The 14814-nt window shown below is 39.6% G+C and overlaps 1 pseudogene; it reads right to left on the reverse strand.

The window, feature by feature from the left end:
• Nucleotides 1-14372: 14372 nt before the first annotated feature.
• LOC112345690 lies at nucleotides 14373-14512 on the reverse strand (annotated as a pseudogene).
• Between the last annotated feature and the right edge of the window lie 302 nt (nucleotides 14513-14814).

Raw genomic sequence — 14814 nt, forward strand, 5'->3', positions numbered from 1 at the left:
CAGTCTTCTTTATTATAACTGGCGAAAAAAAACTTGCTTCTTAGTTTTGAGATTTGCCGGGCCAAGATCTCCCATGGCTGCTAGATTTCATATCTTCCTCCAAATCTTCAGCTGTCCCATCCAACTTCTCCCATCCCATCCATCTAAAATCCTCTCGGTAACTCAATCCTGAAATCCTCAGTTTTATATTTTAGTGTTAATCTTCATTCCGGAAAGTTTTCTTTTAATTCTAAGGCTGCTTTGACAAGTTCCTCCAGAGGGCAAGATTTTAAGTAAGTTTTTCAAAGAGTTTCTATTGATCTTATACTCTGCACGGCTGTGCCTTGCGGTATCTGCTTCAGCTGAAGTAGCTTTTATGGACATGCCAAGGATGTGATCCTCCCTGTAAGGGGCGAGTGGATCTTCATGTATATATATCATGTAACTCAAATTATCCAGGTAGCTCTCAATTTTATCATGAGTCAGGTTCTCAGCACTTTGTACTTTGACCAGTCGATATTTGTTAATACTAGTTACATCTAAATCTAGCACATACCGGACAGTCCCGAACGATTTACCCATGCTCTTGGGATCTGCCTCTGGAGCTCTTCCAGGTAGACGCTGCTAGGAAGTTATCTGCAAATTGAAAATCAGACGCATTCATCTCAGGCAGGCCAAGGAAAGTCATGCAAGAAAGAATTCCAGGAAGTGGAAACTTACCAGGATTAAGTCGTGGCACTGATCTATGAGCAATGGTTAGGCGAGAGAGGGGTATGATACCAAAAGTTCATGGCCGTCCATGGTATGATGAAGATCAGCTACAAGCTCGACGAAATCCCGGTGATCTTGTCTCTGCCGCTCCTTTAGGGGTCATGAGCAATCGGAAGAAACTGAAGTTCGCGAGTATGAAGTGTTCTTATGGTTTGTAGTTCCCTGTTCTTTGTTGTTTATCAAGCTTGCAGGGAGGCCTTGCACACGAGGAGTTCTTGATCATGTTCCCTCCAAGTTCGGATTTGGCAATGCCTGAAAATATTGATTGAATCAAGGTGAATTTTCCCCACCTTTCTTTGTGGGCTTGAAGACTTGGGGATCGAGCGGAAGAAGCTGCTGGCGAGAGGGGATGCGCTGGGAAACGCCCGTGAACCCTAATCCTTGTCAAGCAACAAGACAGACACTGTTTCGAAGACAAAAAAACGGAAGGAATGCTTCTTCTTCGTTTTTTGTTTTGGAGGGGTTCTCCTCAAAGAGGAAATCCCCAAAAGAGGGCTGGGTAGCTGGTCTTCGATCCTGCTTGTTAGTAGTTTCACACAATCAAAAATCCTACATCTAAGTGTGGGGCAGCCGGGGGCTTCGATTCCCCGACTTCCTCTCGCTTTGGCCGCCTCAACGTACTGTGCAAAACAGTAGCGACAGCCCAAAACGAATACTGAGTAGCCACGTTGAGAATGGGCACCCCACCAGTGTGCATTTTGATGGTCTGAGAAAAAAATAACGCCTCCTGCCACGCCGCCTCCTCCCAGCGCCGCCGCCAACAGCGAAACCCAGCCCCCTCGAGACTTCCCCTAAACACTAGCCTTTAGATATATTTCTTAAGCTTCAGGATTCGTCAGATTAAATCCGACGGCTATAAATTGTTTAAGCTACTAAATAAAGAAACTCATTAAAGTAAATGTGAGGTAAATAATAATGACTATTAACTCGTAAAGGTTGAGCAAAGTCGTAGTTTTTATTTAAAGGCAGATCTTACTTTCAATACACCTTTGGTTTTACCATTTTAATTTTTACCATCTATTAAATTAATTGAACTCTTGAATGATAGCATCCGCAGTCATGGTTGTCCATCGAACAGCGCTCCAACGAGTTCCATGACGGCATCCTGCGATTTAGAACCAGAGTAACGAAGATTTGATGCGCACCCTCGAGGAACAGTTTCATTTCAGCCGATGATTTCCTGGCAAGCAGCCGGAAGAAGCCGGAAGAATGGGAAAGTGAAACTGTTCTCAGTAAGAGTGTTTCCAGTCTGTAAGCTTGTCTGATGCTCAAAACCTCGCCTTGAGTGCACCTCTCTATCAGCTGCTCAACCGAGTAGAGAGACTCCCGGAACCAGCCATTCTTCTTGCGAACGCGCACAGCAGTCGCTGAGTACGAGCTTGGCGTGTAACTCCAGCATTTCGCGACCAAGGATCACTCAAGCTTCTTAGAATGTAAGCCTTTCGAGAGCTCCTTCTCCAGAGCAATCACCCGAGCTTTCAGATATGTATATGTTCCTGGGAAACAAATGGGTGGGCACTCGGCGGAAAAAGAAACAAGTGCCTCCAAGTCAGGAAGTTCTTGGCGCAGCAGTTTCGGATTGCATCAGTATGGAACTCGAGAGCCGCCACATGCTTCTTGAGCTCCACAGTATCGAGAAAGCGCATCGCCTTAGGGTTCTTCTGCGCTTTTCAGGGATTTTAGTAATATGCATGGCCGATTCGCGAATATTGTTTTCTTCAGCAAAGTGACAAGGTGAGTGGCAAATAATTGAGAAGTACAAACTCAAGCGACGCGTGTGTACAGTTTCTCTTCTTCCCCGCAAGAAAAATTCCCTGGAACTGGCCGAAATTAATCTGGTAAGTGAGCAGTTCTTTGTTTTCACCCGTAAGTTTTAATGCAATTGCTGTGGTCCTTGCTGTTTCAAGGTGTGAGCAACAGAGTCTTTCCCCAACAAAATGCACTTCACATTTGCAAATGGAATCAAAAAGTGACCAATGACTGTCATGGTCTGGAAGGATTTTGCCTCGTATCAGCATTGCCTTTTATCATTTCTCTCTCTAGTATTGCTTTCCACTTATAGCCTGATCTCTTCATATGTTATTTTAATTGGCTCCTTAATTTTAGGTATGGCACTTGTTGGTTAGGGGGTTAGTGACAAGGAAGTGGATGAACCTTTTAATTGCAATCTCTTTAGCAATGTTTGAGGCTTTTGTTGGATACATTAGATGCTTGAGGTGTTGCATCAAGACACTAGGCTGTGTAGAGGCACTGAGCAATAAATAGCAATAAGTAGAGCATAAAGCTAATGAGAGATTGAGAGATTTCAACAACTTACACCAAGAATTTGGTTCAAGATTCAAAAATATTTTCATAGCAATTCTTTATAGAAATTTTCAACAATTGAGAAGGATGATTCAAGGATGGTAGTAACAAAAGTGGGAGCATAGCCATTGGAAAAACTTAAAATCTTTTTAAAAAAGTTTCCATCTCAGATAAAAAATGACTCTAAATTTAATAATGCAAATTTTCAAGACTCAACAATGAAGTACCCAAAACTTAATTCTTAGTTTTGCCCTTGCTTGCACACACTCTTGCTCATTACTATAGTTTTAATTTTGCCATTAGTATGTGGTCTTCGTTGCAAACTATTAATCTATTAATCATTTTGTCTGAAAACCATTATAAACTAGTGAACAAAAAGTTGACTTTAGTTACTTTAGATTTATGCATCCCCTTTTCTAGCTATCTTTCTTTCTTGATTTTGGCCAATCTTTGGAGCATACTTGAAGTCATCATGATGTTGCATTTGCATATTACACTTTTCTAAGGCAAAATCCAAGTATGGGTTAAATTTTTTGGATACTCACTATTTTTCTTCTATTTTTTTTTCTTTCCACACTTTTTTTCATTTTTTCTTCTACATTAGGGTCTAGTTTGACTATAGGGTTTCTCACTAGGTTTTCCTCCCTATCTTCAAACTTTACACCTACCCTATTTCTTTCTTTACCCACTTTCTTTTCTAGAGTTTCTATTAGTTCACGCAATTACCAACATTTGGTATCAACTCTTCAAAGGGTTCTCATATGTCTAGAGTCAGCACGATTCACCATGGTCATATGTTAGGGCATGGGCTTGGAGCCTAAACATTGGGCTTATCCATTAAGCTTAGAGCCTAAACAAGCACTATTACCTTATCAAGTTAGATTTCCAATTAGTGTTTAAAAAGTTATACAAAAAATGGTAGGTTATACCTACTCTGAAGAGTATGAGGCAAAAGCAAAGATGATTTGAATGTGATGGCATGAAGATGGCTATATAGACCTAAGTTGTCTACCACAATTTGAGTCATGGTTAGGGTGGTGGGAAGTTAGGATGTTCCAATAGAGACATCATTCTCTTTCTTCTTCTCATTTTATTGCCTTTTCATATCATCTTTTTCATTAATACCAACCACTTGAGGATCTTGCATACACCCCAACTATGAATCTCTTAGAGAGTAAGCATTGGAGTTGGCATTCTTTTGGCATTTGAGGAAGGAAGATATATAGGAATAGGACCTTTAGTTGAGATGTTATATGATCGGATGAAGAAGAAAGTGACTCCACTAGCACAAATAGTGGCAACTATAGTGGAGGAAGTGGTTTATAGCACATCTATGGAATACATTCCTTGGGCTTCTAAAGATTATCCACTCAAAGCATTGTTTTTCCTTTGCTAGTGAAGAAGTTGATAAGGACCTTGGAGTGAAAAGCTCTCATACATCTAATGTTGAGTACCATTTTACTCTAAGACACCACCCCTAAGATTGAACTACCTCAAATGGCTAATGAAAATTGTTATGATCCAATGCAAAAAAACAAAAATCTAGTTGCCCTAGACTATGCTATGCCACCTCTTGAGGTTCTTCACCACCCAACCACCCCCGAGCTACCTCAAAAGCTCCACTATGCCGCCATTCCACTGTGAGCCCTAGGGTAGGTTAAGTCTCTTACCCTAACATGCCTTAATATACCCTTGAGCCTCCCTTTGACCAACGTTGACCACATAGTCAAAGCTGGCGCCTAACAATTCTTCCCCCCCAACAAAGTCTTTGTCCCAAGGACGAGTTGTACCGATGATCACCCTTTCTGGGGAACTTTGCTCAAGCTCCTGGTCCATCTTCTACAACTGTATACATCAAGGAGGCATTGGGCCCGTCACTCCGAGATAGTACACCTTTCAACTAACTGACATAAAATACTGGATGAATTTTCACCCCAGTTGGTAGCCATACCTTATAAGCTGCTTTACCAATGCGCTCTAGCACTTCATATGGACCAGCATATCAATATGAAAGTTTATCACTCTTCCCTGTCCGTAAAGGCACCAAGGTGTTCCACCACTCACTTGATGGAAAGATCATGTGCACAAAGACGAGATCACTTACCTTATATTCCTAGAATTGGTGAAACTTCTTCGCTCTATTCTGAGCTACTTGCAAATTCCGTTTGCACACCACCAGAATCTCATCAAGTTCTGTGGCCAAATCAGTCGTCTCGGAATCAAGCTTATCTTGAACATCCTTACTCAAATGCAATCCCAACTCCATTGCTATTCGAGAATGCCTTCCAAACATGGCAAAGTAAGGATTTAGCTTGGTTCCATTGTATTGGCTATTTTTGTAAGCAAATTGCACCAACGGAAGATGTAAATCCCACTATCCTTGCCTTTGACCAATGCTACAACGTAGCATATCCTCCACCACTTGATTTACACGCTCAGTTTGCCCATCTATTTGAGGATGATCTCCACTCGAGAGTTTCAAAGTCACTTGCATAGCCTTTGCAAATCTTTTCCAAAATCCACTAGTGAACTTTGAATCTCGATCATTAATGATGTCCTTTGGCAAACCAAAATCAGGAAAAACCTTCTCCAAGTAAACCGTAGCCAAGTCCGAGGCAGTGACAGTCTTTCGAAGAGCCAACAACCGCACATACTTCGTCAACCGATCCACTATGACCCATACTTGCTCCTTTTGCCTCTGTGTTCGTGGCAAACAAGTCCATAGAGATACTACACCAATGGCTCTGAGAAATAGGTAAAGGTTGCAAAAGTCCCCTTGGCTTCTCCCGTGGCACCTTACCCGTTGACAAAGCTCGCATGATTTACAATACTTGAGGATATCAGCCTTCATATTCCTTTAATAAAAGTTGCGCTTAATCAACTCATACGTCTTCTTCCCCCCAAAATGACCGGCCTTTGGACGATCATGACAGTGGAATAAAACTTGAGTAATTAACGCATCCACCCATGGCAAATATACACGGCCATTGTAATAGAGAATCCCATCCACCAATGAGAAAGGAGCTTCCATCTGGTCTCGCAAAGAGGCCACCTCAGCATCCTGAGCCTGAGCATGCTCAACCAACTGCCCAAACTCACTGACCACCTTACTCAAATGATGACAAAATCATGTTTGTAATGTCGTCACATGACGAACACGAGATAAAGCATTTGCCACCACATTTGATTTTCCTGGACGATGCTTAATAGGAAACTCCCCAAACTCCATGAGTTTGACCATCCAACGAGCTTGCCTAGTGTTCAACTCCTTCTGTGTGAAAAGATACACAAGTGGTTTGTGATCTGTCAACACCACGAATATTGCACCATAAAGATAGTGCCACCATGTCCGCAAAGCATGAACAATAGAGAGTAACTCTTGTTCATATGTGGAATAGCGTTGCTCCGTGGAATTCAAAGTTCAACTCTCATATGCAATAGGCTGTCCCTCTTGCATGAAAACTCCTCCTAGTGCATAACCACTCGCATTGCATGTCACCTCGTAAGGTTTCAATGGATCAGCAATGCAAAGCATTGGAGTTTCGCTCGAAAATCGTTTCAGTGCCACAAAACTCTCCTCTTGTGGCTTCTTCCACTCGAATGGCACATTCTTGTGTAACAACCGCGTCAAAGGAATAGCCACCTCTGCAAACTTATGCTAGAAATGTCGGTAGTAACTAGCTATACCAAAAAAACTACGCAACTCGACCACTGTAGTTGGTGTAGGCCAATTTTCCACCACAACCATCTTTCTTGGATCCGTCTTGACACCCTTAGATGTCACAATATAGCCTAGATATTCCACCTCCAACTTTGCAAATTCACATTTGCTCTTCTTCGCATAAAGTTTGTTGTCTCAAAGTAACAAAAAAACCTTGCACAAATGCACCCTATGCTCCTCCATATTCTTGCTAAAAACAAGAATATTATCCAAGAAAATCTCCACAAACTCATAAAGATAACATCTAAATACCTCCGTCATCAACCGAGTAAATATGGCCGGTGCATTTGTCAAACCAAACGGCATAACTGTAAACTCAAAATGTCCGAAACTTGTGTTGAATGCCATCTTGGAGATAAATGCATCATCCATTTCAATATTATGATATCCACTCCTCAGATCAATCTTGGTAAACACTCGTGCTTCACCAAGCTTGTCCAGGATATCATCCACACGTGGCATTAGCATCTTATCCTTCATTGTCTTTTTGTTTAAAGTGCGGTAGTCAATACACATCCATATTGAACTGTCCTTCACAAGCAAGACTAGAGCACCAAACAAAGACTTATTTGGCTGAATAAATCCAAACTCAAGTAACTCCTTGATTTGTCGTTGAACTTCTTGCTCTTCCGCATAACTTAACCAAAATGGACGCCGGTAAATTGGCCGTGTCCCTGGCTCTAATGTAATCCCATGCTCCACACCTCGTAATGGAGGCAACCCATGAGGAAGTTCATGTGGAAAAACATCAGAAAACTTGTCTAGTACATCCCGTACTGTTGCTTCTCACCCACACGTGCCTTGGTCCCCCAAGTCACGAACAAACAGCAAGTAACCACGGAACACGCCCTCTAGCATTAAAGCTGATTCATGCGTATCCTCAAGTTCCATCTTGTTCCACACACAATTGAGTTGATGAGCAATGATTGAAAGTCTCTTCCTCCAACTGGAATGGTCGTTCTCGTCATCCTCACGCTGTAAAGTTTGCAACTTTTTAATATCTAACTTACCGTGAGAAGAAGATTAGCCATTCTTCCTATCCTGCTACTTGTTCTTCAACTACGGACAATTAGGCTTGTAGTGTCCAAGTTCACCGCAATGATGACAACCCTGTCTATAATTCTTCACAAAAAACTTCTACTTCTTGGACCCCTTTGCATCCGAAGTAGTCACCATTGACTTCAACTTGTGATGCTTGTTCCCATCCTTGTGTCCACAGCGATCATCACGACGATTCTCGATAGAAAGACTCCGCAAACGCTTGCGAGACTTGTGCTTGTCATTGTCAAGTCGACGAGCTGCATCAAAGAGCTCCTCCAAACTCTTTGTAGGCTGAGAATGACACAAGTGTTGCCGCATGCTCTTACTATGTAGGCCATCAATGAAGTAGGACTTGTTCTGATCTGGATCCTTCGTTGGAACATGACTAATCAAGTGCGTAAGTTTCTCAATATAGTCCCCAAGCATCATTTTCCCTTGCTGGAAATGTCGAAGTTCTGTATGAGCATTCTCCACGTCATAATGAGGGGAAAAACGTAAACGGAAAGTAGCCTCAAACTCATCTATGGTAGACACTAGTGGTTTTCTTATCCACAACACGGGACTTCTCAAGCCAATTCCACCATCGAAGACCCACATCACGCAAAACCATTGGAATAGCCGCTAAAGCCTCTGCATCTGAAGTTCCCCTAGAAGCCAAGAACTTCTTCATATTGGCTAGCCAAGCGAGACACTTGTCCACACCACCATCACCAGAAAAGGTTGAAATTTTGAGTCAATCTACCAAAGAAAGCTTACTTGGAGCACTACCTCGTCCAGCCTCGAGTGCCTCAACAGGCCCACGCATGGTATCCATCATGCCATGCATCTCATCTTGCATCTCTTGCTGATTTCGATTAAGGGCTCGCAGCTCATGAACCACATCTTGAATGGTCTAAATCTCTGTAGCTTCTTCGGCACCATCGTTGGCACCACCATCGACAATAGGATTCCAGCGTTCATCTTGATTGGCCATTGCAACCAACTCCTCTGATACCAATGTTATGATCCAGCGCAAAAAGACAAAGATCTAATTGCCCTAGACTATGCTACGCCACCTCTTGAGGTTCCTCACCACCCAACTACCCCCGAGCTACCTCAAAAGCTCCACTGCACTGCCACTGTGAGCCCTAGGGTAAGTTAAGTCCCTTACCCTAACATGCCTTAATATACCCTTGAGCTTCCCTTTGACCGATGTTGACCACGTAGTCAAAGCTGGTGCCTAACAATTAAATGTTAGGATCCTATCCCTTACACCCTAAACCAACTAGCTTAAGGGGTGATCACTTGATTGCAGGGCCCTTTCTTTATCCTATTATCCTGATCTAGTGCCTAACAATCCTCCCCTCGCTAGGGAATGATCGTCCACGATCATACTTAAGCCACCATCCGGTCACCATGGTACTTCTCTTAGGGACCCTAAGCCTACCAAGCCTTGGTTCTCCCTTTAGATCCACTATGTTGAATATTCCTTCAAAATATTCCTGCCCCACTCGTCAGCCACAAGAATCAAACTGGGCTCCGATACCAATGTTATGATCCTATCCCTTACACCCTAAACCAACTGGCTAAAGGGGTGATCACTTGATTGCAAGGCCCTTTCTTTATCCTATTATCCTGACCTGGTGCCTAACAAAAATAGTGTATCATAATAGGTTGAAATTGGTTACTGTAGTATGGAGTTGAAGTAATGGGCAATCCAAGTGTCAGTAAAATTAGATATAAGATATATGAGGATGCTTTTGAGAGGCAAGTGTTGGGCTTGGGTCCATGGTGACAAGTCTACTTCTATTCCAACCCCATGTTTCCATAGGGAATGAAAGCAAGTAGGATTTTCAAGATAGTGCTAGTTATATTGTTGCAACACTGATGTCAACTATACAAAGCGGCTTGAAGATACTATAGTGACTAAACCTAATGTAGTACCTAAAGAATGGCTAGTTGCTAATAGGGTCATGCTCACCTCAAATGAGATTGAAAACCTTGAGAAATCTAATTTCAATCTTGAGAGGAGAGTTGGAAACATGAGTGAGAGAACCAAGACTATTCCCATAGAGATGCACAGAAAGCTAGCAAGAAAAGATAAGGCAATTAAATTGATTGGTACCGTCTCCAAGTAGAAGCAGGGTAAAATAAGATTGGCTTAAATACTTGAGTGTGAGATTCTTTCCATAAAGTACATCACTACGCTTGCAAAGGAGTACATAGTCAAAAAAAAATGTGGAGAGTAGACAATCATCATTCAAGACCTTCCTTCTTGCACATGTTCAGACTTTATGAAGCGTGAGGAACATAGAAAGGTATATGTTTTTTACAAACATATGTACTACATCTTTATCAACATCTTGCACTAGAATTCTAAAGTGGATATTTATATATACCAAAAAAGCTTTATTATTGTTGAGTTGTAGAAGACTTTTGGAGCTAACTAGATTTTCCAAGACTATCAATGTTTATTCTCTATCAATAATATAAACTTATTATACTTTATATAATTAATATAAAAAATTTTAATTTCACTTTTCATTACATATACTTGCAAGTGTTCTTTCCGCAATATTGCCCATAGTACTTATATGTCTTCATTTTTGTCTTTATCATCCCAAAACATATTTCGTAGTAACCTTTTAGGTGCATGATTTTGTAGTGTTTTGTAAGAGTATATATACCATTATAGATCATCACCATTATTTTCACTAGAAGCTAGAAAACATAAGGGCATTTCTTGAAAGTCATGGAATTGTAATTTTCTAAAATAAGTAGGAGAACATTCTATTTCACCCAATTTGTTACACTCTTTATCATTGTATTTATCTTTAACTCGTAATCACTATCTTCACTATCCTGTCTTTATTTCTCTTATATGGTTTGGTTATGTTATACAATGGGATGACTATTGCAACTTCTAGCCTTTGAATTACTACTTTGGGAAGAAAAATTGCAAGAGTTAAAATTACTAATATTAAACCTTATAAATGTTTGTATGCACTTCCCTCTCTTCGAATATGACTGCAAGTGAAGATCCATAAATCTAAACATTATACTATGCTGAACCCCTCAAGAATGTATTCTAGAGAAGAATCAAGTCTCTCTTTTATATGCAATAAGCCTACATCAATAGTTTTTTTTCCTTTCAAACAGTTATATGGCTTTATATAGAAATCTTATTTCAAATTTAATAATTTTTAAAGTCTGAAAAACTTGATATTTACTAGCTAGAGAATATAGAGTATAGATTTAAGAGGAAGTGACAAGAATACTTTTTCTAGAAACATCTTATTTTATGTTATAATAAACATGGCATATAATTAATATTTAAATTGTTAGAATATGAATTGTCCTTTAGAACATTTTTATCTATTTAATATATAGAGAGTTGTGAAATTACTAGATTCACCATAACCTTAATATTTTAAAGTTTATAATATTTTTTTTAAATTACAATAGAAAATTAAGCTCAACTCGTGAGCTCGTAAGCTCAAGTATTGTCCACACTCCCATAAAGAAAAACCTTAACTATTAGACACATGGGCTAAGGATAGGAAAGTAGAACTTGAGTTTAGAGCCTTAAGCCACTGAACGAAGAGATGGAACTAAACTCTTAAACATATAACCAAGGAGTAAAGAAATCAAAGCACAGAATAACTTTAGAGCTTTCAACTCAATGAGTGAAGGGACAAAAACACAAAGTGACTCCGGAACATACAACCCAAGGAGCAAAGGAACAAAAACACAGAGTGATGTTAGAGCAGTTGTAGAGTTTTTAACATCCCAATGCTAAGACTAGCATATAAAATAGAGTTACATATGCTTGGACTCAAACTGGATGCAAAACAAGGACAAGCACATAAGCAAGAGCTAAACTATAACCTAGGTTGGTTAACTATACTCGACTTACCCATTATCCCTACTATACATTTAAGACCCCCCCACCCCCCTCCTCTTGAGGAATACATGCTTTAGGCTTTTGCCATAGTCCTATGAGTTAGTCTTTAAGACAATCACAAAAATTTATTAAGTATAAAATGGTGTTAAATTGTAAATTTAGAAGTAGAAACAATATCATTGTGTTTAGGACAATCTCTACATTTTGTAGATATAGATTTAAACACTTCCCATAAATAGTTAATAGGACCAACATAAGGAGCATGATAGCAAAAGTGTTTGGCAAACACAGTAAGTTATTATTTAGTAATATTAAGGGAGTAGTCTCAATATTGCAATTAGTCACTAGTCACTAGCCACTATAAGACACAACGGGACAAGAACTTTTTACTGGGCAAAATATGCTTAGTTAATAGTATGTAGGAATTCCATTCTTATACTTGTTTAGTCTAAGTACATTTGAAATACCCAATTAACTCCATTAGTACAAGAGGGACTAATAAAGGTTCTAGCAATATTGGCTTTTTGATATCATGGTAGTAAAGAAAGAATACTTGAAAGAACTCACTAACAAGTAACTTTTGATACCCACAGTTACATTCACGACAATTTTATACTTGTCTAACAAAAATGTAATACTCTAGATACAACATGAGAGCTTATGGATAAATATGGACAAATGACTAGTTGAATCTCATTGAACAATAAGCTCATCAATATATTTAGCTAACAACTTTGAGCACAACTAAAATAGCTAGCTACAAATGATTAACATTTAGCCTAAACTAAAGTGAAGACCATGAAATGGACTTATACAGATACACAACCTCATAATCGACAAAGCTACAATATAGGTACTAACACCTCAATTGCAAACAATTAAGTTGGACATCACTTATTCTCAATTGAAGTATAGGGTTGCCAAGACTAAATCAAGATCAGTGAGAGTTCACTATTTTCATAACTTCTAATGAAATACAAGGTGCAACTTGTCATTGACACTACAAAGAAAGGCATAAAGGTTATTTTTTTTGAAAAATGCAACAACAATTTGAATGTGACACCCAATTTGAATTCTCCACTTCAAATATAAAGTCAACTTTGATCAACTTTATCAACTCAACATAGAAAATATTGAACTTTAGAGGTCCCAACCTAAACACCAACAAGATTATATTCCCCTTTTTCCTTATTTTTCTAGGGTAAGAGAGTTCACATAACAGATATGTTTGAGTAGGATTTCAATGTATAAGAGAGTGTTCTCCCCACTGTTGAGAGGCTCCCCTTTCAATATCTTGACTCCACTAGAGAGGATTGCCTTCTAGTTAAGTTAACAAAAGTTGCAAACTTTGATGAGAACCTCGGCACTAGTGTTGGAGAGATTTTAGAAGCAAGGAGGAATGTGCCTAACTACAAAATTCTAGGCATCATGCTCAAATTCTAAAGATGTATTTTTATTTTTCATTCTTTTTAGACAGCATAAGTGGGTTTTATTCTCTTTGTGGCTTATTCGAGAATCAATTCAAGAAATAGTAATCATGTCTTGTAGATTTGGTCAGGATATATGGTTTAGCATCAAGAATTTCTAGATTTAATGCAAGAATCAACACATGCAATTTCTATTTCCTCACGGCTATAATGCATGTGGTTTTCACCTTTTATCTTATAGTGATTTATCATAGGATAACAATGAAATGCAATCTAAATTCTCATAAACTATGTGTTATATGCTATGTGCCACATAAGAGCTAAACTATGCCTCAAGTTGGTTGGCCATACCTAACTTACCCACTATCCCTACTATACATTTGGAACCACCACCCCCCCCCCCCCTCTGTGCCCCCCTCCCCCCTTTCGATAACTTTTGATACCCGTCCCATAGTCACATTCTATGTGTCCAAGGACAATAGACTAGGACCCATGTTTCAAAGCCTTGGGCCACCAAATGAAGGAATAGAGCTAAACTTCCAAGCTTATAACTAAGGAATAAAGGAACCGAAGCATAGAGTGACTCTTAAGTGTTCAGCCCAAAGAGCAAAGGGATAGTAACACAAAATGACTTGGATTAGTCATAAAGCTTTTAGCATCCCAATGCTAAGATCAACATGCAAAATGGAGTTAAACAGAGTTTAATGCTATTTTAGCATATCAATGGTCTAACATGATGATATAGATACTTCACCAGCTAGTATGGTTTAGAACTTAGGCTTAGACCTAACCAAATGCAAAATAAGGACAAGCACAAACATGCAAAAAAAGGATAGATGGGAGCTAGATTATGCCTCAGGTTAGTTGGTTATACTCAACCTACCCATTATCCCTATTATACATTCATTTAAAACCCCCCACAACCTTGCAAATTCTATTTTCACACCATCAAAATCTCATCAAGTTTTGTGGCCAGATCAATCACCTCTGGATTAAGCTTGTCTTGAAGATTCTTACTCAAATGCAATCTAATTCCATCACTATTCAAGGATGCCTTTAAACATGGCAAAGTAAGGACTTAATTTAGTTTCAATTCGCCACTAGGTGGGGTGTATGCCATTGATGCTATATGGGCAAATCAGAGGCCACACCATCCATATGCAATCAAGCCGACCGGAACATAAATCCATGAATGGCCATATTCACCCCACACTCACAAAGTGTGTATGAGGTAGCAAATGGTTGCATACACTCAGACACATGCCCTCAGGCATATGTTGCATTCAAAACTTTGATGATTCATAAAATTCTGCAATTCACATCATGTATTGCATTTCACTATGTTCTTCATTATTGTGAGAGCCTAGATAGCTATTGCTGAGAGTAACATAAGATCAAAAACAGCTAGTTGATAACAATCACATGGCCTACATTTGAGTGGCTAGTGATCTAGTCCCAGATCACTACATATAATGACGGCATCGGGGAGAAGAGGGCAAACCTAGCTGCAACTGTGGATGTCACATTTCCCATGGTTGAGAATCCACAAATTTGTTGGGAATTATGGGAACAAGAACAACACCTTCTTCTTGGTGGAAAGAGCTCTAGCCGGGTGTAAACTAAAAAATGCAGAAGACAAAGAGAAACACAGCGGAAATGAAGAAGAGGCCTTAGACTAGCGTTGATTT

Source organism: Selaginella moellendorffii, unplaced genomic scaffold (genome assembly GCF_000143415.4).
Source record: "Selaginella moellendorffii unplaced genomic scaffold, v1.0 SELMOscaffold_9, whole genome shotgun sequence".
Lineage (NCBI taxonomy): Eukaryota > Viridiplantae > Streptophyta > Lycopodiopsida > Selaginellales > Selaginellaceae > Selaginella > Selaginella moellendorffii.